General features: G+C 40.8%; 1 long non-coding RNA gene across 2 annotated transcripts in view; it reads left to right on the top strand.

Annotated features, from left to right (window-relative positions):
• Positions 1–25,004, top strand: part of LOC118470804 (uncharacterized) — a 132,774-nt gene that overhangs the window by 65,303 nt on the left and 42,467 nt on the right. Inside the window, exons 3-4 of one of the 2 annotated variants that reach the window (XR_008602525.1) lie at positions 10,539–10,748; positions 12,457–12,686. The exons of the other annotated variant lie outside the window; for it this stretch is intronic. This is a non-coding gene — a long non-coding RNA (uncharacterized LOC118470804). The remainder of the gene's footprint in view (positions 1–10,538; positions 10,749–12,456; positions 12,687–25,004) is intronic. 2 annotated transcript variants of the gene reach the window in all.

Below are 25,004 nucleotides of genomic sequence, written 5' to 3'. Positions count from 1 at the left end.
GTGCTCATTGTGTATATCCTTTTTTATTCATAATGATTAATATTTTATTCCTATTATTCGTTCATCTGTTATTTATTCTACTTTATTTATAGATTTATTATTCAGTTTCCAAACAGATTTATTAGCATTTGTTTTTACTGTATAATGAAACTTTTAAAATGGGACAAATCCTGCATAAATTACACCAAAAATATCTGCATGGTTACATACAATTGAAAATAAGGAGGAAAATATGCTTTTTGGGGGGTAAATTTGGATAAACTGGCTCTTTTATTCATAATTTAATGGGATCATTGGCAAATTCATTTATTACACAGGCTTGTTTTTGAGCAGTTTTTCATCCTGTGGTGCCAACAAGGGCCTGGGTTGGGGTGACATCATTGAAGCTGGAAAACTTTACCTTTAATGAACCCACTATATTGTGTCTGTTGGACCCTGAGAGTTATGGAGAGACTCATTCCACTGGGATGCTTAATAGCCGCTAATAGATCTGAGGCTGGTGGAGCAAGTGGGGCTGCACACAGAGGCTGATACAAGCCAGATGCAGGCCTAACTAACCTGTTATCCTCCTTGTTATTAAGCAGGGGGTGGCTAGCTGCTCTCTCCTCTCGGTTCGTCTCTCTCTTCTCCACAAAGACCTGTCACGTTTAATGGCCCGTTGGCTGAGTGGGCTCCTGTAGCCCTCTCCAGAAGAAAGCCCCGCGAAGAAAGGCTCGCGGTCAGCTAATGCAGCTTAATATTCTTTAAAAAGGTTTGGGGGGACAATTAAGAGAGTGTTTCCCATGGTTCTCCCCCCAGCGGTTCGCCGATGCCTGTGCAGCAGCTCGTCTGTTTGATGGACTCTGAATGCATCTTATTGATGGGGGTCAGAGATTAGAAGCAGCCGTGCGAGTGGAGGAGAGTGAAAAGAGGCTCCCACACCGGCCTTAGTGTGGCCCAGACACACCCACAGATAACCGCTAACAGCTCCTCCACTTGTCTGTCTGAGAATCGTATTCATCTGAGCTCAATGAGTGACTGAGTGCTGCCTGTCCTCCCATAGAAACTCACAGATTCTTCTCATTTTTCCAGTGTCACGTCTTTCATCCCTTGTGACAAAAGTTTCAGAAAGCTGTCCTGATGTATTTACTAACACCCTGAGAGTTTTTTCTTTTTTGTTCTAAAATGTTTTACCAACGTCCACTTTCAGTTACACTTAACCCTCGTGTCGTCCTGCAGGTCAAATTGACCCGCTTTAAAGTTTCAAAATGTGGAAAAAAAAAAAATATTTTCACAGTGAAAACTTCCCCATTTTCAAAATTTTGGGGAAATTTTTGAACATTTTTTGGTTTAAAAAAAGAAATGGTAAAAAAATGTTTCTTTAAGAGCATTCACAAAAAAATCAACCAAAATCCAGTGAATTTTTTTTTGTGAATGTTCTTAAAGAACATATTAGAACTTTTACTGATATGTATGGAATCACTTTAGATATTTTTAGGATTTTTTTGGAAAATTTTAATCCTTCTTTGAAAATATTTACTTTTTAAATTTTTTTTTATTTTTAGGTCTTGCCAAATTTGGGGATTTTTTTTAAAAATAAAACTTTTAAGGGAAATTTTTAAGGAATTTTAAAAAATTTTCTTCCTGAAGATTTTGCAAATTTTTATAAAGTTGGGGAATTTTTTTTGGCTGAATTTTTGGATTTTTTTCAGACAAGGGAACAGTATTTTTTGGTGCCTGGAAATGAGGACAACAGGAGGGTTAAAGGTAGGACAACATTCTGTAGGGTCACAAAAATGTTTGCGGATAACATTGTTTTGCCCCCTAATGTTCTTAAAAGAGTTTACAAGTGTTGTGTCCTTTCCCTGTTATCACAAAACTTTGTGGGGTATTTTATAGAAGAGCGTTCATAATTCATTACCTCAACAACATCCTCAGAATACTGCAGAACACAAAATGTTCTACTTTTTGGTAATATATCACATTACAGGGATGTTTTATAGTAAAAAAAATGGCATCTGATGCCTCAATGACATCTTGCAAACATTTATTTGACGTTTTTAAAGAATATATTACATTATAGGAATGTTTTATATAAAAAAAAAACAAACTCTGTCCTATGAGACCTTAATACTATCTTGCACACATTTTGTGCAAGTTTTTTTTTAACATATCACATTACAGGAATGTTTTATAAAAAGAATTCTGTCATCTGAGGCCTCAATAACATCTTGCAAACATTTTTTTTAACATTGGCTTTGAATCTTGGCTTTGAACACAATATAAGAACATCCTCCAAACATCATCTGAATGTTGCAGGCAAAGGAACGATATTTGAAATCAGGATTATCCTTAAAATATCCTCTGAACTTCAGATTAAAACGCTTCTGTGTCAGAACTTGCAGCTAATGCTGGCTAACGCTGTGAGAAACTGGGAAGCAAACCGACTCTCCTACAAAACTCCAGGAGTGACACGAGGACATCATGTTTCCTCACCTGTGTTAGTCCTCACATGTCCTAACCGTCATCTGGCTGGTGGAGATCTGCTCTGGCATGCAGCCGCTGTGCAGATGCCTCATGTGTGAATGTGTCGGGTCACGACCTCAGCAGCAGAGTTACACTTAACCCTCGTGTCGTCCTGTGGGTCAAAACTGACCCGTTTTAAAGTTTGAAAATGTGGAAAAAATATATTTTCACAGTGAAACTTCTGATGTCCACATTTTCAACATTTTTGGGAAATCTTTGAACATTTTTTTGGTGGAAAAAAAGAAATGTTAAAAATGTTTTTTAAGAACATTCACCAAAAAAAATGAACCAAAATCCAGCGACTTTTGCTGGATTTTGGTTGATTTTTATGTGAATGTTCTTAAAGAAAATATTAGTTTTTCTGATGTATATGTAATCACTTTAGATATTTGTAGGATTTTTTTGGAAGATTTTTACTCATTTTTTGAAAAATATTTACAAGAATTTTCTTGCCAAATTTTGGGGATTTTTTTTAAATAAAACTTTTCAGGGAAACTTGTAAGGAATTATTGGAGTTTTCTTCCTGAAGGTGTTGTAAATTTTCAGAAATTTGGGGATTTTTTTTGCAGATTTTTTGGATTTTTTTCAGACAAGGAAACAATATTTTTTGGTGCCTGTAAATGAGGACAACAGGAGGGTTAAACATACAGGCCGCAGAGAAAATGCACGTTTCTGCCTGCAAGCACAGAGAGAAAAACGAGGCTAGACGAGGACGAGACTCTGGCATACTTTACTGTAACCGTAGGCTGGGACGTGTGAATTTGTGCCACAGAGCAAATAAACGGATTTATGGATTCAGTGAACTGGTGTGACTCATGAAAGCATGCCTTTCCAGTCACTTCACTCCTTCTGCACCTATTTATTTGATGGCATGTGTTTATTTGCAGCAATGCAAAGCTTTTAGATAATACATCTGTAATGCTGAAGTGTAGAAATAATCACATACTTTGGTTTTGTTCCCCCCGATGTACCATTGTATGTTTATCTCATAGTGGAGATGCTCTGCTATAGGATGGCCCACCTAAAGCTGGAGCTGACCGTGCAGCAGCAATTAGAGGAGTGTTTTGGGTCAAGGAGAGAGCGAGGGTTTTGTTTGCCTCCATCTCATGATTGAATGGCCATGTATAGGAGCATGAAAAGAAAAGAAGCCAATTAAGTGAGGGGTGGTTTGATTTTTTTGTCCCGTGTTGTAATTAGGCCCAGGCTTTAAGAAAGTTCCTTCAAGTACCTTATGGGTTGTTTTGTTGGCCATATCATTAAGGACCAAAATGATCTGCCCAGGTGCTCACCGCCTGAATATGTCCAGAGATTATGTAAAGAAAAACTACCATCTACAAGCTTTTCGGGGCCTTGTAACACACTCTCCTGGCTCATACACGGCGGCATGAGTGGAGTCCTTAAATTCTGCCAATCAAGGCAGTTCAAACAATGACAAACATGTTTTACATTCGGCTGATCAGAGGAAATACGTGGACTTGATGTACGTTCGAGTGGGGCTCCATGCTGAGTGCGTTCTTACAGAGATGTCCCGTAAAATGAGTGTAATTATTTTTGTTCCTTGGACGTTTTCAAAGGCACTTCAGAGCTTCAGTTACCTTTGATGGTGCAGAGCCAGGAAGTGAGTCACATGCAGCGGTTTTAAGTGTACAGCTTCATTCACAACCGCATCCAGTCAATTAAAGTTTTTCCATCTCCACCAAAAAAAAATTTTTGAACATCATTTTTTCCTTGCTGTCCCTCCTGACTCTTGAATGAAATTATTGTCTGAAGTATACAGTAATTCATTCATCTGATCTGGTGTCTTTCCCTTACAGGCTGCATGAAATAATTAGTTGGTAACTTACTGACTGACGGATGCATTCATTGATTTCCTGCTGACAGCTGATAGTGTTTCTACACTTTTTCTCACACATAAAGTCCCAGCTGTGTGGAGCGATTAGCCAAATTGACCCACACCATGACAGACAAAACAGGAACCATTGGCATGCATATCTGACCAATTAATCAGATACCATGACCCCATAAACTCCCCACCCTGACACACACATGCTGACACACTCCCTGCTTCCTGACTCTGGGAAACCAAGAGTCCGGCAGCTGCTGTCGGAGTGGGCGGTTTGAGGGAGGGGGGTAGCCGAGGGGCATGGGAAGGATTTGAGTGTGCCACGTTAATAACTCACAAGTGGCCTCGGCCCGTGGTCACTCTGTCATTAATGTGCCACCGCGCTGCTGGCATCCGACCCCAGGGTAACATTCCTTAGCGTAATGGGCAGCAGCTGGACCGAGGTTTCCGGGAGGACAGCTGAGAACAAGCAGGCCGTGGGGAACTCCCACCATTATCACCCCTCTGAGAATCCAACCTGCTCCCTTCTCATTAGTCCCTCCCAATCCAGGAAATCATTTCGGAGCAACTGTTTATGTAGAGGAAGACGAGACAGAAAAGCGTTTGTTTGGAGTAACACAGCTTACAAAGGGTCTTACAAAGATGGAAGAAGGTATACATCTTGGAGAAACCTTAGCTGAGACTACTTGTTGTTGGATTTCCTCACCATCTGGTGACAATGAATATTTCTTGGGGAAAACTGTGTTGACCTGTCATGGCCATTACAGTTTTAAGACATTAAAAATCCCACATTTAGTCTCAGTTGTCTGATTTGTTAAACAATGGAGATCCATTTACTTCATCTCCCCAAAACGGGAAGTCTATTTCAATATGTTAAAAACTAACAAAAGTTTAAATGTCAAAGACAAAACATCATCATCATCATCATCATATTTGTGTTACTATACACCAATGTATATCTTTTTGCGTGCCAATGCATAAACAGTGAAGCACACTTAATATTATTCCTCAGGATTATTCTTGTAGATTCTTCAGACACAATTTTCAGCCCCTAATTTGCCCCACAAGTTTGAGAAAACCCATACAAATGATATCGAGAATGGTGTGCTGTGACTTTTGGTAGCAATTGGTCATACAGTTTTTACAAAATACGAAACAGTATGAATTTTTCCTCATGTGCAATTCCAGCAGGACGCATTAAATATCAAAAGCTGCATTGGTACCCTCAAAATTTATTCAGAAGTTTTCTAGTATGCATCTACAATGCACCAAAACAACAGAGGTCTGTGCACACACTGAACCTTTCCTTCTCCTGAAAACACCAAGTTTGGAAAACTGACCCTGACAAAAAAAAGAAAAAAAAAAGTCCACTGCGGTTTAAGTCATTTGCCAGGAGTATATTTTTTCAAAAGCACCTTCTTTCACTGTGCATGTGTACATAAGAAGTGGGGGCTGACACACAGACCTCAGTCTTGGCTGACGACCAGTGGCCGGAGCAGCGTTGGCAGCGGGATCGTGAGAAACAGGGGGGCGACACCCAAATGTCATCACAGCTGCAAAACTGCTGAGCATAAAAGCCAAATTACAGAAATATGTACCCCGAGGCCTCCCGACAATGAAAACAGAGGCGCGTTTGAGTGGCTGCTGCCCAAGGAGTGCAGTGGAAGTCGTCCTGCGTTATGTTTCGTGGGATTTACGATGAGCAAGAAACTCCAGATTCCACAGCTGCTGCCAGACATCAGGGCGCAGCGTTGGTGGCTGTGTGGGAATTCATACTGGTTCATCCTCGCTGTTATTGTGCCCTGTTATTGTTCATCCAGCCTGGTGCCCAATGAATGTGCTGTTCACATACTGTATGAGGGAGGAACTTTCTGACAGTTATGCAGGCATTTATCCTAATGACATGGATGCTTTGATTCACAGTAGCTTGGATGCCTTAATCCACAGCGTGTATTATGAAGACTTTTTGGAGAAAGCAGTTGTTTCTTGTTTTCTCAAAGTGTAGTTTTGTTTTGCGATTAGAAGCTTGACAACTGTCGTCATGTTCACAACTGCTCTTTGGCAGGAAGGCCTAATGCGGTTAGGAGGTCATGTAAACTTGTTGGTGGTGGATATATGTGTCAAAACAAATCCATGCTGCACTTCAAACTTTTTTCTCTTGTCAGATCAAGCCGAACTAGTTCACAGATATGTGGAGGGGGTGAATTTAAATCCCTCAGCTGCGTTTGTCCTCTATATGAGCATGGAGATTACAGAAAATATTATTTTTACAGGTTTCAACATTGCCAAAATCGTCATTAGCTGCGGTAAAGAATACATAAGTTGTCCAAGACTGCACTGTATGTTCTCAGTACTTGTGTGACTAATGATTTTTGTGCTTTATGGGATTGTAAAACACTGCAGCGATGCATTTTAGCCCTCTGTACGGGGTGATGTAAGAATTATTCCCATTTTATAAGGTGACATAGATTCTAACCTTCTAGAGGCCTGATCAAAATGTGTTTCAAAATACATACAATGCCATTTTTTCACCCAGGTCATAACTTTACAAGTACAATGATGTAAATCAAGTAACATAAAAGACACAGAGTAAAAGGAAAGACTGAGGAGGCTCTGTGAAACCTTTCCTGCACTCATGTTTTCCTGTATTGAACTCTTACTGAATGTATTTCTGCTAACTCCAGCTGGTGGTCTGCATATTATGTGGACACACCAACCAGTAGGTGTTAGTGGTGGAAACATACAATGTTTTTTGGGGTGGCTGAGACCATTACTCACATTTTGGTGAAGCAATGTCATGTTAATTTTTGTTTTCAGCAAATCCAGTGGGCCAAATAGTTGTTTTGTTGATGCAAGCAAGACATCCGCATAAAAGCACATGAGAACTCATAAACAACCATTTTTTAAATTTACCGTCAATTGATTAAAAATCTGGAGCAATTGCATAAAATGTGTTTGTCAAACAGTTGATAAGTTCATAATATAATTAGAATTTTACCAAAGATAGATACATGTCAGACACTCGCTCAGGGCACCCATCTAATTGAGATTTCTCATGGTGTCCATCCAGCCTTTTGTTCTGTATTCTCTTTTTTGTTTTTTTGGCTGCAGATTCTGGCTCAGTAACGTACTGTTCAGCAGTTTGCACCACTTGTTTGCAGAATTCTTCAAAGTAGGTTTCATCCCTACCCTACTGTCTTGAAGAGTCATACACACTTTTAATACACAGATCCTTTATTTTATACGTAAAAATGTGCTTTTTTGTCCGGTCAATACAGCTTTCATTGACAGTGATACAAACTCTGAATTGCTGCACAATCAGTGAAAACATCTTCTGGTTGGTCAGGACTACCTGGTTGTTTGTGGTTGCATGAGGGTAGCTTTGATGAAACAATGCATCTGTATGGGGACTACAGTATAGAGAGAAGTGGTTCTGCATAATAGTTTAGTCAGAAAACAGTAGTTAATGTAACTCCAGTTCTCTGAGTATGTGTGTAGTCTTTGAATAACTGGCACCACTATTGGTTGCAATCCCTCACCCAAACCTCTAAGCCATTTTTCTTTTTGCCTTGTTACATAAAGGTCACACTACTTCCTGTATTTACACATAAATTGTGGGGCATAAAATTGTCAAATACAGAAATACTTACTAGGAAACTAGGCTGAGTCCTTCACTTGCTTCCCACCCATGAACACTGCCAAATGTGCCAAGCCAGGTTTAAATCTGAATTCCTGGGACTGAACCACTGTGGAAGTGGGCAGAGGCCATTTTCCTCTGCAGCTTCTCGGGCCCAAACAGCTCTGCCTTCAAGGACTTTAGCAGCTGTGCCTTTAGTTGAGACTGCATTGATGTAAATGTGTATATGTAGGACTTAAAAATGTTTGACTATGGTGACTCCCAGCAGTAGTTTCTGGTCTGCCACTCCACACATATCTAAACAAAGGACAATAATCGGCTGTAAGAAATACAAAACTGCACCAATTTTTATTGGGATTGTTTCATTTGTCCAGATGCATCGAAGCAAGTCCAATCCACGGACGCCTAATGGTGCTACCCACAGGACACAAAGCGTCCAGTGACTACATCACAGGACAGGCCCCTTGTCCACGTCCTGATAAGTCAGCACTGTTTTGTTGGCATGAAGGAAAACTACACAATACTAGACGGGTAGATTTAATGTTGTGGCTCGTTGGTGGACGTGACTAGTTCAATTAGCTCATCCTATAGATATCAGCAAAACTGAGACAATAATTTGTAGCAAACCAACCTCGAGCACTGGCCTCATTTGGACATTTCAAGTCTTTGCTTTTTAATTGAATTGAATTGAATTCTATATGCCGTATTGATCCCACAAGCAGAAATTGTCTCATTTTGCATATCCCAGAATGTAACACTTAACAAAAAATGCTACCAGAAAACATGTTGCTTGACATCCTTATATGATTTTTAGTCTACATGTTTTCTTACCAAAAGCTGAGCTGATAAAACAATAAGTAAACGAAGGGCTGATGCCACTGAAGAAGAATATAAGATAGCAGTGTTATCTTGACTTGCCCTTTTGGGTTTGGCACAGAAAAACCAGATAGCTTACATGATAAAATCTTGAATTTGGCATTTTTATTTGACAATAATGAGAAAGATAGTGTACAAGTTTATTTTTATAACCTCAGTGAAGTGAGCGTTGTTAGGAATGTTGGAATGAGGACAGACTGGATGCTACATTGAGTTACAATCACCGCTAATTAAACTAAAATACTTACATTTTTCTTTACATTCTAGGCAGAAACTTCATATCTTAATGGTAGATCCAAATGCATCTGGAGCCCATTATATGCATGCTCATAACTTTTCATTACAAAAATGTACTTCACCTATAGCTCCGTGTTTACGGACATAATCCTGCAAAGTTGAAACAGCCACGGGCTGCCGTCAGAAAACATAATAGACATGTGTGTGTATTTACATATACACAGGTGTGTGTCTGTGTGTTTGTGTATGCAAGCGTACAACAGTAACACAGTACAGACTGGTGTTTATTTGCGCATAAGAGTGAAGCTGGGAAAGTTTGAGAGAGGCAGTAGCTGGGCGGGCGGCTGCAAAGGAGGTAGATTTGTGGTTTGGGTGGGTTTGGGGTGTTAGCTATGTGAGCTTAAGGACGTGGATGAGGAGAAGGAGAAGAGGGTGTGCGGCAAAGAGAGAGAGGGAGAGAGAGAGAGAGAGAGAGAGAGAGAGAGAGGGCCTGTGCTTGTGCCTTTCAAGGTGTGTTATTTGTTCAAGGCTGTCCAAACATTTACAGAGCGCTGGCAGTCCTGGAATGCAGAGGCAGGGCCGAGACTGAGAGCAGCAGTCGTGGGAAACCGCTGCTCTCCTCAACCTCTGCAGGCTCGTTCCCCCTCGGGCAGAGTGTCAACACAGACAGTGCCAGAGATGTGTGGGTCTGATAGTGACAGGTCCCATCAGCAGCCACACACATGCACGCACACACGCACACACACAGGCACACACACGCACACACACGCACACACACGCACGCACACACACGTGCAGTTCCAGCAGGCACACAGCCGGCCTCACTGCCTCGCTTGCAGACTTACACACATTAACAGACGGAGGCAGAAGCCAGAGGCAACCACTCTCCCACACACACACACACACACACACACACACACACACACACACACACACACACATTCATTTAATTGTTCATTCAGACACACACTTAATTCTTTAAGTCTTATGAAAGATAAACAGTGGACTTCAATATTTCACAACTGTTTTGGTTTGGCTTTTGATTCCAGAAAATATATTTTGTACCACCAGGTGGACTTGAGTTTTGTCACGTTCTACATGTCCTAAACAAGCAAAACCTGTCCACCTCAAACTTACAACCTTATAAAGCTCAATCCATTGAGTGTGAGATGTCTGGAAGAAATGCAAGGAGGAAAATATGCCATTGGTTTGTTTAGGTAAACTGAAGCACAAAACCTGACCGTAGTGACAAAACTTCAGAAAAAAGCATACTTTCATGTGGCACCAGGACCAACAACATGCAATGTGCATACATATAGTATATTGTACTTGTTGCACCTTCATTTATTTAACCTGAGTAAGGAGAGCAGAAATCGAACGTCTCAACACCCACCTGTTATTGCTCCAGTCTGACCGAGGTGACGGCAAACATGTCTCCAGGTGGGTTCCTGCTGGTGCCAAACATGAGAACCAAGCCTTGTTGAAACCCACACCAGGAAGTCAGCTGTCACTGCCGAAGCAACAACCTGCGATAAAGCGGCGACTTCAGAAAGCTACCCAGGAGTTCATGACGTCCCCGGGTGCAGAGCGAGTTCACTCATATCTCAGTGTACCTGCTCTCCATTCAGACACAAACACCTCACATCTCAGGTGAGATAATGCATGGCTGACTTGTTGAACCTCACACCTCGCACTGACCTCACACGGATTTCCAAAGAGCAAGAAAGCAAATAAAACCCTAATTTTGCCACAGTCATGTTCCATTTCACACAGAAATACAGAGCGACATAGTTCACCTGTGTGAGTCAGTCTCTTTCCCTATGAATAGAGACGGAGCTGAAACCCTGACAGTCTGCTCCACATTTTGTTATTTTAGTATTTGAATAGAACGTTTATGTTACAGCAGGAGACTGAGCCAGACGCCCTGTAGTGTCACAGGTAGATTTAAACAATTCATAAAATATGGGGCAGTTCTGGAGCCATGAAACAGGTCAGCTAAACAGAACTAAAATCAGGCCATGATGACTTAACATGACATGAATAGAACCAAACTGACCCCAAAAAAGAGAAAAACTGAATACAAAGAAGGACACATGCACAGGCTGAAAAGACTTTTTCTGAAACACTACTGACTAAACGACAAACAAAGCAGAGCAGGGTAACATTTTTATCATTTTAAATCAACTAACACAAAGATATCACGACTATTGTACTTCAAAGAAGTAAAAAAAAATCTCTGAGGTGGAAATCCCAGTTTCCCCAAAGATGTGATGAGCAATAACATCCTGTTACCAGCTCTGGTTCAGGCTGTGAATCTTTTAGTGCCAAGATGTCCTTCCAGCTGCAGCGACCAGCAACTCAACACTGCTACTTCAACCCTCATGTTGTCTTGCGGGTCAAATTGACCCGTTTTAAAGTTTGAAAATGTGGAAAAGAAACATATTTTCACAGAGAAAATTTCCACGTTTTCAACATTTTTGTGAAATTTTTCAAAATTTTTTGGTGGAAAAAAAAGAAATGCAAAAAAAATAAAGTTTTTTTTTTTAAAGAACATTCACAAAAAAATCAACCAAAATCCAGCGAATTTCGCTGGATTTTGGTTGATTTTGTTGTGAATGTTCTTAAAGAAAATATTGCATTGTTAGGAGATATTGAATTTGAATTTGACAAAAAGTGCATTAGATTAGAATTTAATGCTCCGCCTTCAAGTACAAACCATAAAGACAGATGTGTGAGAGCAGAAGCAACATCTAAATCATTGTGTGGCTGCAGATGACGACTGTTTCCAACCACACTGACATCTTTAAAAGAGCTGTAAATATTATGCTGTCTGCATTAAAATGTCAGAAGGTAAAGAAAAAGACAGAACCGTCCTGAGAGCTTGCCATGTCATTTTAGAAAGACAGATATTAAATGTTTTTTAACTATTTTCAGAAAGAATGTGAAAAACTGAATACAAATCAAGTTGGATCAAAATGTTTTAGCTGTCAACAATGGCGGCTTAGTGAGCACAGACAGCCAAAATACAGAAATAAAGGAAAGAATCCTTCCCTTCTTACTTCTAAAGCAGCAGTGATTGTGATAAGTTGTGTGGGAACCAACCAACATCATGTGATGTAAAAGGCTCATTTGCCTATGTATTGGCAAAATAGCCACTGTTTGTGTACACATGACTTCAGGTTGGCTCAGCAGCTGCTCCACACAAAGGCAAAGTTAATGCTTCCAAACACAGACGCACAAGGTGTTCAACGATGCCTCACATGTATGATACTTGCAGAGTCTGAAGGTATGACTAAGCTTAGTGAAACTTGCTCATCCTCCTCTTTGTCCTCGTGTCTGGCACACACACACTTCCCAGCTCCTAGTGCCCTGCAGCTCCATACACCTGCCTGCACCGCCGCCGAGTGTCGTGTTTCAGCGATGAGGCAACGTCCAACCAATGAGCTGCGGTGAGAACGGTTAGGGAGTGTGGTGGGAACTCTCCTCCCATCTCGCCTCTCTCTACCTGGGAACCAAAGTGGCCTCAGGGAGGGGCCACCCGGCCGCCTGCTGTCTGAATGAACACCAAACAAAAACTCTCACCAACAGGTGAGTTACACGAGTCACTGTTGGTGTTTCTATTCTTTAGCCCTCCCCCATCACTTTTTTTTCATTCATGACTGGCACACTGCTTTCCATTTTGGCAGGATTGAAAAAAAGGACACAGAGAGAAACAAAACAGTCAAAGTGTGGGAACTTTTCCTCGTTCCTTTTTTCTTCTTCCAAGAGCTTTTATCAGTCTTAACTCTGCTTACAAAGGTATTTGTGCACCTGTGGCTCAGATTAGTGGCTCAGCTTCTTCATTGTGTGTAAAAATAAGTGCTGTGAATTATTTTTTTATTCTAGCTTTCTGTCTGAAAACACATTTAATCCTGTGCTGAATAGCTGTTAAAGCTTAGATTTTCAAAGCCAACTGTATTCCTGTTTTACCTCAACAAACTGCTGGAGGACATCGAATGGAAGAACTGCTGATGCAAGTTCTGTGCGTTCATTGTTTCATGTCTTTATGACAGACTAAAAACATACTGAGTGAATCTGTCAGGTTGCTCTTGACAGTTGTTTGAAAGGCCGACTGCAGTTTTTTCTTCTCAGAACTGAATCCCTGTCGTAGTAACACTTCAGATGATCCAGTAAATCCAACAGTGCCTCCCTCAGTATAGAAAAGAGTAATGCTTTCTTGAAATAACATCCAGCCTTTGCATGCTCTGTTTGTTAGTGACTGAATGTGAAAAAGGTTCAGAGGTGAGGTGAAGAGGAACACAGGTTATTACATGTACTTTGGCACACAGCTAGAGTGAACTTAGACCTCAGAACTAGAGCGACGTGATCCACTCTTCTGGTCTTAGTGAGGACACGAGCAGCAGTCTGAATTTTTTTAGAGAGACCTTTGAAGATTCTGTTACAGTAGTTGAGTAGACTAAAGATAAATACATGCTGTTGAGATTCATGTCTGAGTCTGTGACTGCACCAAGTTTTATAATGTCATGAGGATGAATTTCACTGGTCTGAAAGGTTGTCATGGTTGCAATTTGTATATTCATTGATGATCGTGAGATGTTCAGTATAAATGCAGGGTTCAGGTTATGAGGTAATCTGGCAGTACTGTGCATATTCATGTGTTTTACTGGCTAAATACACGCAACATACACCTGTTGTTTTGTCAGCGTTGGCAGTGCTTCCATCTCTTCTGCCTTCTGCATCCCAACCGATGTTCAGTCGCCATTAAAAGTATAAAAAGCACAAAGATATCAGCCTTTGTATATAAACGTGTGTCTGTGTGCGACTTCAGGCCTGGCATCAATTGATCTGATAGGAGGACAGACACCTAAGTGTGAAAGAATCTTCCCTCCTGTTTTACTGCAGCCTCCCACAGAGCCGCACCATCCACTCGACCGCCCAATAAAAACAAGTAAAAGGCTGACATTGCACTTCATTTAACACCGCATGCCCTTCACTCTGCCTCCAGCTTCAGCCATTGTCATCCACGGGGACTTGGCTTTGTTGAGAGGTTCATGTTGTCCATAAACCAAAACTCCAGACAACAATGGATGGGCAGCTGTTTCCTGGGCAAAGCGATGTGTCCGACCAGCAGGTGCTTTCTCATGATGTCATTTTGTAATGTAGCGAATGTAGCTTGAGTTTCCAGGTGACAAATGTCATCCTGAGGTTTCTCCTCTTGCAGAGCTAAATTGTCGAGTGACTCTGGTTTCATTCTTATTTTAGATTTTGGAAACTGATGTTTGATAAATATCTCAAATCAGCATCCTACATTCAAGATCTTCTTACATTTCTCCACACTAACTCTCTTGAGACCTACTCTTGTCTGACATTAATCTTAATGTAAAATAGCTTAAAGTGAGCTGAATTTGAAGGTAAACTGTCTCAGAGGTGAGTGTGTAAATGGTTCAGTTGATTTGGCCGGGCTGAGGAGGTTGTGCACTCTTTAGAGCAGGGGTGTCAAACTCATTTTAGTTCAGGGCCCACATTCAGCTCAATTTGATCTTAAGTGAGACCAGTAAAATTACAGCATGTTAACCCATAAAACTCCCAGTTTTTCCTTTGTTTTCATGCAAAAAAAGTATGTTCTTCAAATGTTCAAATTTAATGAACAAAACGTCATGGACAACCTGAAGTTTCTTCAGAAAAATAAATCAAATGTCAGCAGTTTTATGCCTCAGTTTATCATTTACACATTAAAACTTGTAACAATAATAATAATAAGAAAAATAAAAACGTTTATTTATATAGCACTTTCAAGTCAAAACTTACAGATCACAGTGTGTCTACAAAGGCACAAAACAACAACAGTTGGACAAGAAAGGACAAAAAACACCAACAAAAAACAAGACAAAATATTACAAAAATGAGACACAAAATGACGACGAGAACAAAACGACAAAAAATGACACAAAACAGAGAAGAGACAAAAAATAGGCAAAAAAGTTACAAAGCACCAATAAAATGGACAAACAACAAAAACAAGACAAAAAATTACACCAACGACACAAGTGAGACAAAGAAACACAAAACAATAAATAAAGCGAACCACAAAATGAGAAAAATGAAACAAAAAATACAAGCATGACGAAAAGGAAACAAAATGACAAAAACAAGAAACAAAACGACAAAAACGTAAGACAAAGGACAAAACTCAGACAAAACACAACAAAAACAAGACAAAATGTTACAAAAATGAGACACAAATTGACAAAAGAACAATCTAATATTTTACTTTAGATCAAAATAACTTGTCCAGAAATAATTTTAAATTTATATTTTTACAAATTTACAATTTGCAGTTAATGTCTTGTCTGTAATTTTTACTCTCTGTCCGACGGGCCGGATTGGACCCTCTGGAGGGCCGCTTTTGGCCCGCGGGCTGCATGTTTGACACCCCTGCTTTAGAGGTTCATAGTGAGGTGTCAGGTGCTGGACTTGGGTTTTGTCCTCCAGTTCCCAGGGAAACAGTGGGAAACAACTTCATCCTACATGCTGGCTGACTTTTGACTCATTTGACATTGTATCAGTTGCTTTATTTACACAAAAATATCCATGTTTTCTTTTCCCTTATTCTGAAAAAGGCATGATTCCCACTAAGCTGTTTCTATGGCTGCTAAAAATGAATTTTCCACTAATATTCCCTTTTGCATCTAGCTGTGCATATTCAGATTTTTTCAAAGTTTTCTGTCTATGGTGGACTTGTTTGACTGTGCAAACACAGTTTCCCCTTTTTTTCATTCCTTTAGCCACTTTCCTGAACAAGTCAATATCGCGATGTTTGTGGATAATAAACAACCTGTTGATATCCAAGTCTTTCATAAAAGGTGTGAGATTCTCTGTCTGACCAGAAATGTTGGCTTTTCTGTTGGAAAGGCATCTCGTTTCCAGCTTTGCAAACTTTTGCCTGGTTGATTTGTGTTCAATATCTAGAGCTGACGGTAAATAGGGAAGCCAAACCCCCAGTTGAGACGAGGAGTTTTCTGAAAACGTCCGTTTGTGTTATTTTCGAACTTTCCTTTAACTCTGCAGCTGGTATCAGTAGCAGCGAAGACAAACACGGTCTATTCAGCCCCTCAGCTCCACTGCTTTCAAACTTCAGCCTACTTTTCTTTACCTTTCTGACTGCTCCTTTCCCCTCCCTTTGTCCTGCGTCTTTCAGCCTTTGGTTTACAGCAGGTCCACAGGGGACGGAGACGTGTTTGCTCGTTCTCTCACCAGAAGGAGCTGGCAGAAAGCTGGCAATCAAAATGAGCAAATATGTTCATGCAAAGTCAACCTTCCTGAAGGGAGCTGTCAGTTGTTTGTTAGCGTAGAGGTGCAGGATGTGGAGGCCATGCTGTGACCACGCTTGCCCCCCTTTTACAACTATTGCATTTCTTTTATGTGTGCACACTCGCCATGGTGGCAGATGCTTTTCTCGCTACTTGCATTGTAGATTTTTTTCTCCTCACAAACAGACAATGCTCACACTTACCTACATGTTTTGGTTCAGTCCTCGGTGAAGAGGTACGTCAGAATTTTCCAGATATTGCGAGACGTTGTCATTTATTCCATTAGTAAGTTTTAAACCAGATAGTTGTTGTGTATTAGGATAGCTAATGACTGAATCTTTGGTTAAATCTTGCAATCTTTATATTTTATGGGGTATTTTTCTTCACTAGAAACACATTGCCAGCCACAAAGCAGTATACCTGCATCTGTCACAGATTTAGTCATGGAAAACCGGCATCATTTAGCAGTAATTCAGACTGAAAACAGCCCCGTTTTAAAGGACAGCACAAGGGGGCTGCGTTCATGGTGATGTTTAAAGGCTCATCAGTCACCAAAATGCTCAGCAATTTGTAATACAAACAGGAGTTTATTGCCTTACCAGGAATTGTGAGCTCGTTCGTACAGCACGTGAGAACCTCATGTGATGATTTTTATTCATTGTGTTGCAGCAAAACCTTGTGTCTGCTGGACAACTTTGAGTTGTTTTGCCTGAACCATACCCTTGTTCAACCCCTTTACTAACTACCCTTAGATAACATTCAACTTCATTGTCATTATACAGAGCACATCAGAATGCAGTCTTGAACTCCCAACATTCTGATCAGTAGCCCAAAGCCCGAACTGAACCCTAAAATGTTTTTTTTCCAGGCAAGACTTTTAAAATATGGATGACTTTGTGTCATTTAGACATTTTTACATAAATGTTCCTCAGTTTATTTAGAACTCCTATTAAGGAACAAATTTCAGCTTACATTGCTTTGCAGTGAGCTGCTTTCAAATTTTGTCAAGGATCAGCATTTTAAGGAAGTCAGGACTGAAAATGAGCCTCAGGCATCACAGTTTCAAGCTTCACAATCTCCCTTCTGTTCCTGAGTTTTGGCCAGAAAAGTGTTTTGGCAGAACTTGATGATGCCTCAGTGGAGCTGATCTTTGACCCTTTCAATATAAAATGTCATGGCTTCATCATTTCATACTCAGACATTTCTGTGAAATTTTGTCATAATTAACAAGATAAGATCAACTTTATTGATCCCTCACTGGGGAAATTCACGCTACAGCAGCTGGGTAAAGATAAGGCAGACAGAGAATTACAGAAGTACAACAGGGCTAAAAAATGAGAATATATTAATAAAAAAGGTCTCACAGATACAATACTTCAGTCATGATAAATCTACATATGGATATGTACATTAGGAAATGGAGAAATTTCCATATGGATCTGTCACATATATGATACAATGAATTTACATATATACAGGTATGGCAGGGAGGATAATGTACCCAAAATTCTATTGTTGCAGTCAAAGAATGTCATTGATATAAAAGACCAGTCGTTAGCATGATATTGTTACACATGAAGAGCTGTAAGAGAACAGTGTTGCATCTTAATAACACATGAGTTCTTGAGTTTTAAACAAAAAGGTGTTATGTGACATCATAGTGACTTTTAACTTTTCACCATCGAAATATAACCAGTTCATCCTTGAGAACGTTTGAGTCAGATTTGAAGAAATCCCTTTAAGGTGTTTCTCACAAGAATAGGACCGATGGACTAATAAACAAAAAACATAACGCCCACTCCGAACATCTGCCACCGATATCAATACTAGCTTGTTAGAGTATAAAAACAAGTCTTGATCTCTTTAGTGCTCGCTCAGCATGCAGCACCACTAATTATGCAAAACAGTCCAGATAGTTTTCACAGATAAGTACTCTCATCTCATTAAGGTGTATTTTTTACAGCCTCTGCTACTTTAACCTCCAGCAACATGTTTGCTTATGCTTGACAAGACGACCAGAACTCTTATTCGTCCGACCCTCTCTGGAACTGACTGTGCGTGAAGTGAAACCCAGCTGGTCTGCTGACACACTGGGCCGGACGGTCTGACTGGTTCCTTTGTGTCCTGCTGCAGTAGAACAGGTCTGCTCCTGTCCGTGAGGTCATCCAGGTCTCTAGTGGCTGAATCAACCTACTGACCTGACTAGAAGGAGTGCTTCTAAACACAACACCACACATACATACACACCAAACCGCCTTGTGCTTTACACTTGTTTTTCCTGTACAAACACACTCTAAACCAGATTTATTTAACTGTCTGTGCATTGCAGTTGTTATCAAACCAGCAACTTTTATTCTCCTCTACATGATCTGTTAAAGGTGAATTCAGAGATATAATATTGCACCTAATGACACTGACAAGCTGTAAAAATGTTGTTTGCTTGAAAAGTAAAGGGGCTGAGTAAACCTTGTTAGACTACTTTATGGCACAGTTTAGAATCAAGTGTCACTAAGTAAGTACATCGCATGCTTTTGCCACCTTTGTTGGCCCATTGGTGGCCAGCAAAAGAAATGTGTCACCTCACAGTAATGTGTGATTTCACACACATGCACTGTTTTTTCAGTATGACTGCCAGCTAAGTAATCCATTAACAGTGGAAAAACAAATAAACAGGAAGTCATTAGAGTGTCAGGTAATTCCAGGTTTAGATAATATACTTATAAGATGATACACATCACAAAGTCAACCTGTTTACAAAAAAACTGTTTGCAGTTTTGAGTGGAAAAGGTGCCCCTTTATGTGCCTTTTTCCTCACTGCTTCGTGTTCCCTCTCTGTCTGCCCATGGAGGAAGTGACTCGTTGCAGCAGCATAAAAGTCTGCCACCTAATAAAGTTAAAGAAAGCAGGGAGGACCAGAGGAGAAAGCAAAGAGGAGGGTGTGAAAACACTCAAGGAGAACGGTTTTACGGCTCCACGTAAACTGACGTGATTTTAAAAAGAATCCCATATTCCTATAGAGCTGAAAGAGAAAACACAGAGCTGAGGGTAAAAGTAAGAACAATGTACTGCTGTAAAACAGCTGTTCTTCACTTTGACCCACTGAACCTCTTAACAAAAGACACAGAAGTAAAATTTGCACGTGGAAAGATCCTCAATACATACAATGTTGAAGAGTGCAAAACATTCTCACATAATAAAATGTAAACATGAATAGCTTATTAAATATTCATATTTTTTATGGATAATTTGTGTATTCTATAATATATATCCTTCCATCCATTATCTATACACTGCTTAATCCTCATTAGGGTCATGGAGGGGCTGGAGTCTATCCCAGCTGACTTAGGGTGAAGGCAGGGGACACCTGGACACATAACAGTCTATCACAGGGCTACACATGCAGACAAACAATGTATGGACAATTTAGAGTCACCAATTATCCTCAGCATGTTTTTGGACTGTGGAAAGAAGCCACAGTACTCAGAGAAAACCCACACATGCACAGAGAGAACATGCAAACTCCATGCAGAAAGATCCCTGGCCGAGATGCAAACTGTGGATCTTCTAGCTGCAAGGCGACGGTGCTCACCACCAAGCCACCGTACAGCCCTATAATATATATGTATATCTATAATATCATTTAAATTGTTTGGATAATTTCTAATATTACTAATGTTATGTGTTGATGTTTAGCTTTTGAAAATGCAAACACAGAATGATCACATTCAGTTTGAGGCTTCCACTTATTTGTTCAGATCTTTATATAAAAAGCACTTACATAATTTGCATGCAACAGTGTCCGAGGGGATCAAAACAATTTGCAGTTTGTATGTCTGTCTTTGTCATCTTAAGCTCTCTCTTCATCCCCACAACTCAGACATTTTGAAGCCAGACCAGACCCTCTATCTGTGGGTTTTGTTCTATGAGCCTCCTGCTGGAAGCTGAGCCCTAAGACAAAGCCCTGTTTACACTAATGGCCCACTAGGCCTTTTGCCACAGAAACAAATAGCAGTGGGGGGAAGTCAATAGAATTTAACATTTTGACATTTTTCCTCCAGCTCTGAAAACCAATATTGACCCAGCTCCCCTGCATGGCTGTCTTTAGTCCAGGACCTTGGCATACAAATCAAGCCAATGCAGCCAGAACCGCAGGCAGCCAGTCGAGGGGTGAGGCCAACAATGGGCTGCCCAGGATGGGGCTCTCCCACTGGGCAGGCAGAGTGGCCACTGTCCCTGGTCTCAAGCTGGTCCACAGAGGCCTGATGTATGAAAGAGCTCATGCTATCCCGCCCGTTTTAATGATTCCATCCGAGCGGACCAATTGTGTCTGTACTCCAGACCCCGCTGGTGAGTGAGGTGGACAAGTAGAAGGGACAGTGGGGGCGCTCACATGTGCAGAACAACCCCATAGCGGGCCAGAACTTCTCAAAGGCCAGATTACAATCAATTAGAGCCTAATGAGCGGGAAGCTGGACTTGTAACCTGTTGCAGCAGGGTAGTTGTTTAGAAAGCTCCCAGTTGGCAGACACATCAATAACATCTGAAATAGCTCCAGACTGAAAGCAGGACGCAGCAGGAAGCGCCTGAGTGCGTGGCCATCTATGTCTGAGTCCGGCTTCTGCAGCTTTTCTCAACCCGGCTGTGTTGTGCAGACGGAACAGGAACAAACAGCAATACAACAGGTCGCTTTAAAGCATATTTTGCTTTATGTATTTTTTGACTTCTGTTGATTCTTTTTTTAGTAATTCGGCCTTAATATCAAGGCTCATGGTAACAGCTGGGTGACCCGAGAGCTCATGCAGAGAGAGGTAACAAAAAAACACATTGGAGGCATTCATAAACAAAGCAATCAACAGGTTGTATTCTCCTTTCTAGCATGTGTGCGTGAGCCTGCCTGCCTGCCTGCTTGCGCCAGCGACTGTAAAAAGGAGGACTTAAGCTTTCACCAGAGAAAGGGCAGAGTGTGGGAGCATGTGTCTCGGCACGGCGGGGGAGCTCGTCCTCGGGCCGATCTTACCTGCGGAGCCTCTTTCTCCACAGGGAAGCTTCTTTACATGGCAGGTTGGCCCACCGCGGGGGAACTGGGGATGGTCATATAAGAGAAGGTGAAACAGCAGGAGTAAAAGCGACACTGTTGCCCGAGGTGAAATCAGGAGGGAGTTGAGCTGTGGGGGCAAGTGAATGTAGATGTCCTTTAAAATGCTCTGAAACAGGCTCATACCTGACACACCAACTGTGTGTTTGCAGCAATTTCAGACTCGCTATAATAAAAGTAAGCCATGAATGATGTAATTAAATTATCCATCCACGCATCCATTAGCTGTACAGTTGTATCCTATTGTGACCAGATAAATAATACATACCCTGTCCACATAAAAGTGTAAGCTACCAGTATTTTTTCATTCAGTGAAATGAAGAGGTGGCTGTGCTTTTCAAACATCTGTTGGAAGGTGAATATTGATTCCTACCAACAGCCAACGATGCTTTTAAGTGTGTTGTTTCTGTTTCTAAACCTTCCCAAACTGTGACAATCTGGTGTCAGATCAGAAGGTTTTTGTATTTACATCTGTAATTCTTCAGCCAAAGCAAAAGCTGATGCTGAGGTACTTGAAAAGTGTCCATCTGTGTGTTTCTCCACTCAATTACATGAAACTACTCAGTATGGATACAGGAAAAATACATAAAATTTTGGATTGAACTGTGAGATAGGGCATTGACCTTGGCAGAGAATGCATTTTCTAGGTACAGAGCTTTGGTTGTCTTTTGAAGGCACCACTAAAAAACAAACCCTTGCTAATTCATAACAGAAGTCATCTCACACACTTTACACTGTAAGGTGAAGATGTTGCACAATTATAGAATAGATTGAAACCCAACAAACCAAAAGATTCCCTTTTAACAGCTCTTTTGTGACAGTGGGAAGAAAAAACTCCCCTTTACCTGGAAGAAGCCTCCAACAGAACCCATTGGGATGAGAGTAAAGAGAGAGACAGAAAAGGGAAGCAGATAAATATCTAACAAATAATGCACAAGAGAACAACCAACAGTGGGGAGGCTAGTGAGGCTAGTGAGGCTAGTGAGGCCAGTAACTGCAGGTCAGAAATTGATGTTCTATTTGGAGGAACTGCTAACTGTGAGTTATAACCTCTTTTGTGGCATAAAATATAAATACCTTGAATGAACCATTACAAACTTCCATTTGTTGTTTAATATAATTGCATTTTAAGCACAATTTGACCCACTTTTGTCTATTTTTTTGAAAATGTGTGCTTTTGTGTAATCTGTTCTGTTGTATTCTAGAGGTAATTATGTGATTCATTCTGTCATGATGCCCATACAAGTGCACAACCAATTTGTCAATAGAAATAGAACTCGTTGAATTAAATTTGAGATATATTGTGTTCAAAATAACTCCATAGCTACTGTAGAGTGCACTTCATTTACTGTCCACCAATGTATCTGAGTGTGAAGGTGTCTTCAGTGGTGCCCTTAAAAATTTCACAGTGGAACAGAAAGGCTGGTCATTTCAGTTTTCTGTCCCAAGTTGTGCAAATAAAATCTGTTACAAAAAAGGTTCCATTTCTAAAAAAAATAAATAAAAATGTATTATATCTTTAATAATATCCAAAATAACTCATTCTTGCTCAACTTAACAAAATTAGACTGAAAAATTTAGTGCCTCAATTCTCACATAACAACAAAATATGAAATAGCCTTGAAGTGAACTTCAGAAGATCATTAAACTCTACTCTGTTTAGCTCTATTCTGTTCTGTTCTGTTCTGCTGCCATGATTTTGGAAGATCTACAGTGAAAACCAGCAACATGTTACACTCTTTTTCTCATCAGACTCACATTTTTTTGTTAGCTGGCAGACCTCAACACATCCACACATACTGCTCAACATGAACTCAGCTATTAAACACCTTCTTATTGTCTTTTAACTGCAAAACATGTAAAGGCCTCGATTGAAACATTAACCGAGTATTTGCAATAACCGATCTTTCAGCCCAAAAGGCCGACGGAGACCGACTCTCTCCTTCCAGTGGGATGATATTAAAAAGACCTCACCACGTTAAATCTCCGTCTCCACATGCTCACCTTCCAGTGTCGTGATTGATGTGGGAACGCTCACCAGCTCCAGCCGATCATGGTAATATATGATGCTGTTAGTTTCCTCATGGCAAGTGTTTGGATAGCACCAGTCACCGCTGTGCTGGAACACTTTTAATCAAGCAGAACCTACTGTGAGAGTCTGCGCCCCGCCCGGCTCCCCACCTGCCAAAACCAAGCAGTTCACCTCAGCAACCTCAAAGCGACGGCTAGTATTTAGTAATATCGTGTGGCGTGTCCAGCAGCTTCTACTATAATGTACCCACTGACAGCACTAACCTCTCACAGGCCTGCTACCCCCTTCTAAGGTTATATTACAACACAGTGGGAGCTCTGAGAGAGCAGAGGACGGGAAGCGGTGATTGTTTGGAAGTTCTCAAGACAAGCTGGCATGTTCCCAGGCTACGGTGGGGGTAGGCTTTCTCCCAGCATGCCATGCTCTGTGTAGTTTGATTAAAACTGAAGTACACAGGGTTGCTCAAGTATATGGTTTTTGTTGGCGCATTTCTTTCAACTAGCCATCACCCCCAGCTTCTCGAGCCAGAAGTGCCCACACATAAAAGCTTGCATTTTGACCCTCAAGACCCTTTGTGGGTTTTCCCAGTGTCGTTATTCTAGGAAACATAGTGTAGGCGACACTATTCAGAGCAAAACTGTGTTTGTGGTGAAAAATTACGCCGCGTGGCAGAACTGACAGCATGAGGAGGTAATTGTTCCATGATGAAATACTGCAGGGCAAAGCAGGCCACAGCTTTGCAACATAAAGTATCGCTGTCTGGATCTGACGGAGACAACGCATACGAGGGAGATTACAGAGGGCTCGTCTGCGTAGGCGTCGGCCAGAATTACAGCACTGCAGTCCACTGTGGTTTAGCAATCACAGAAGATGAGGACTCGCAGTGAACCCAGTTAGAGGAATGACGTCACCATCAGCAGAAGCATGGCCAGAAGCTGCAGGTGTTTCTTTCACTCGGCCCTTCTTCATGATCACTGGTCTTGGATATTTAATTTGTTTGTTTAGTATCCTTGAACTTCCTCGAATCCTGGTCCTGATCCATTCAGTGCAACATCTACTTATTATTCACCAAAAACTGCATTTAATGTACTGATGTGGGTCAATGACTGATGTGTTGCAGTATATTGCATGCCATTTAAAGCGCCTTCACACACGCAGATGATTGATTTTATGCATCTCTTAACATTTTCCGAACAAATTAATTAAATAATTCCATTTCTTCTCGTAATATATTCATTAAATCCTTCTTTTTGCAGGATTAGCTATAGGTAAATACGGATTACATATAAAGTTTAAACTTGCAAAAAAGTTCTGGTAAAGAAAAAGTCTAAATTGATGCAGTAAAAGGACTTATGTCATGAATCTGTCGTAGAGTGCAGGGCTAAATGGAACACTAATGCAACTTTAAAGCATTTTTGAGTTATAAACCTCCCTGCAATTTAAGTGATGTGATCTATTTCACTCCACAA

This window comes from Amphiprion ocellaris, chromosome 8 (assembly GCF_022539595.1).
Source record: "Amphiprion ocellaris isolate individual 3 ecotype Okinawa chromosome 8, ASM2253959v1, whole genome shotgun sequence".
NCBI classification, from domain to species: domain Eukaryota; kingdom Metazoa; phylum Chordata; class Actinopteri; family Pomacentridae; genus Amphiprion; species Amphiprion ocellaris.
The sequence above is the reverse complement of the archived record's forward strand: the minus strand, read 5'-3'. Positions and strand labels throughout refer to the sequence as shown.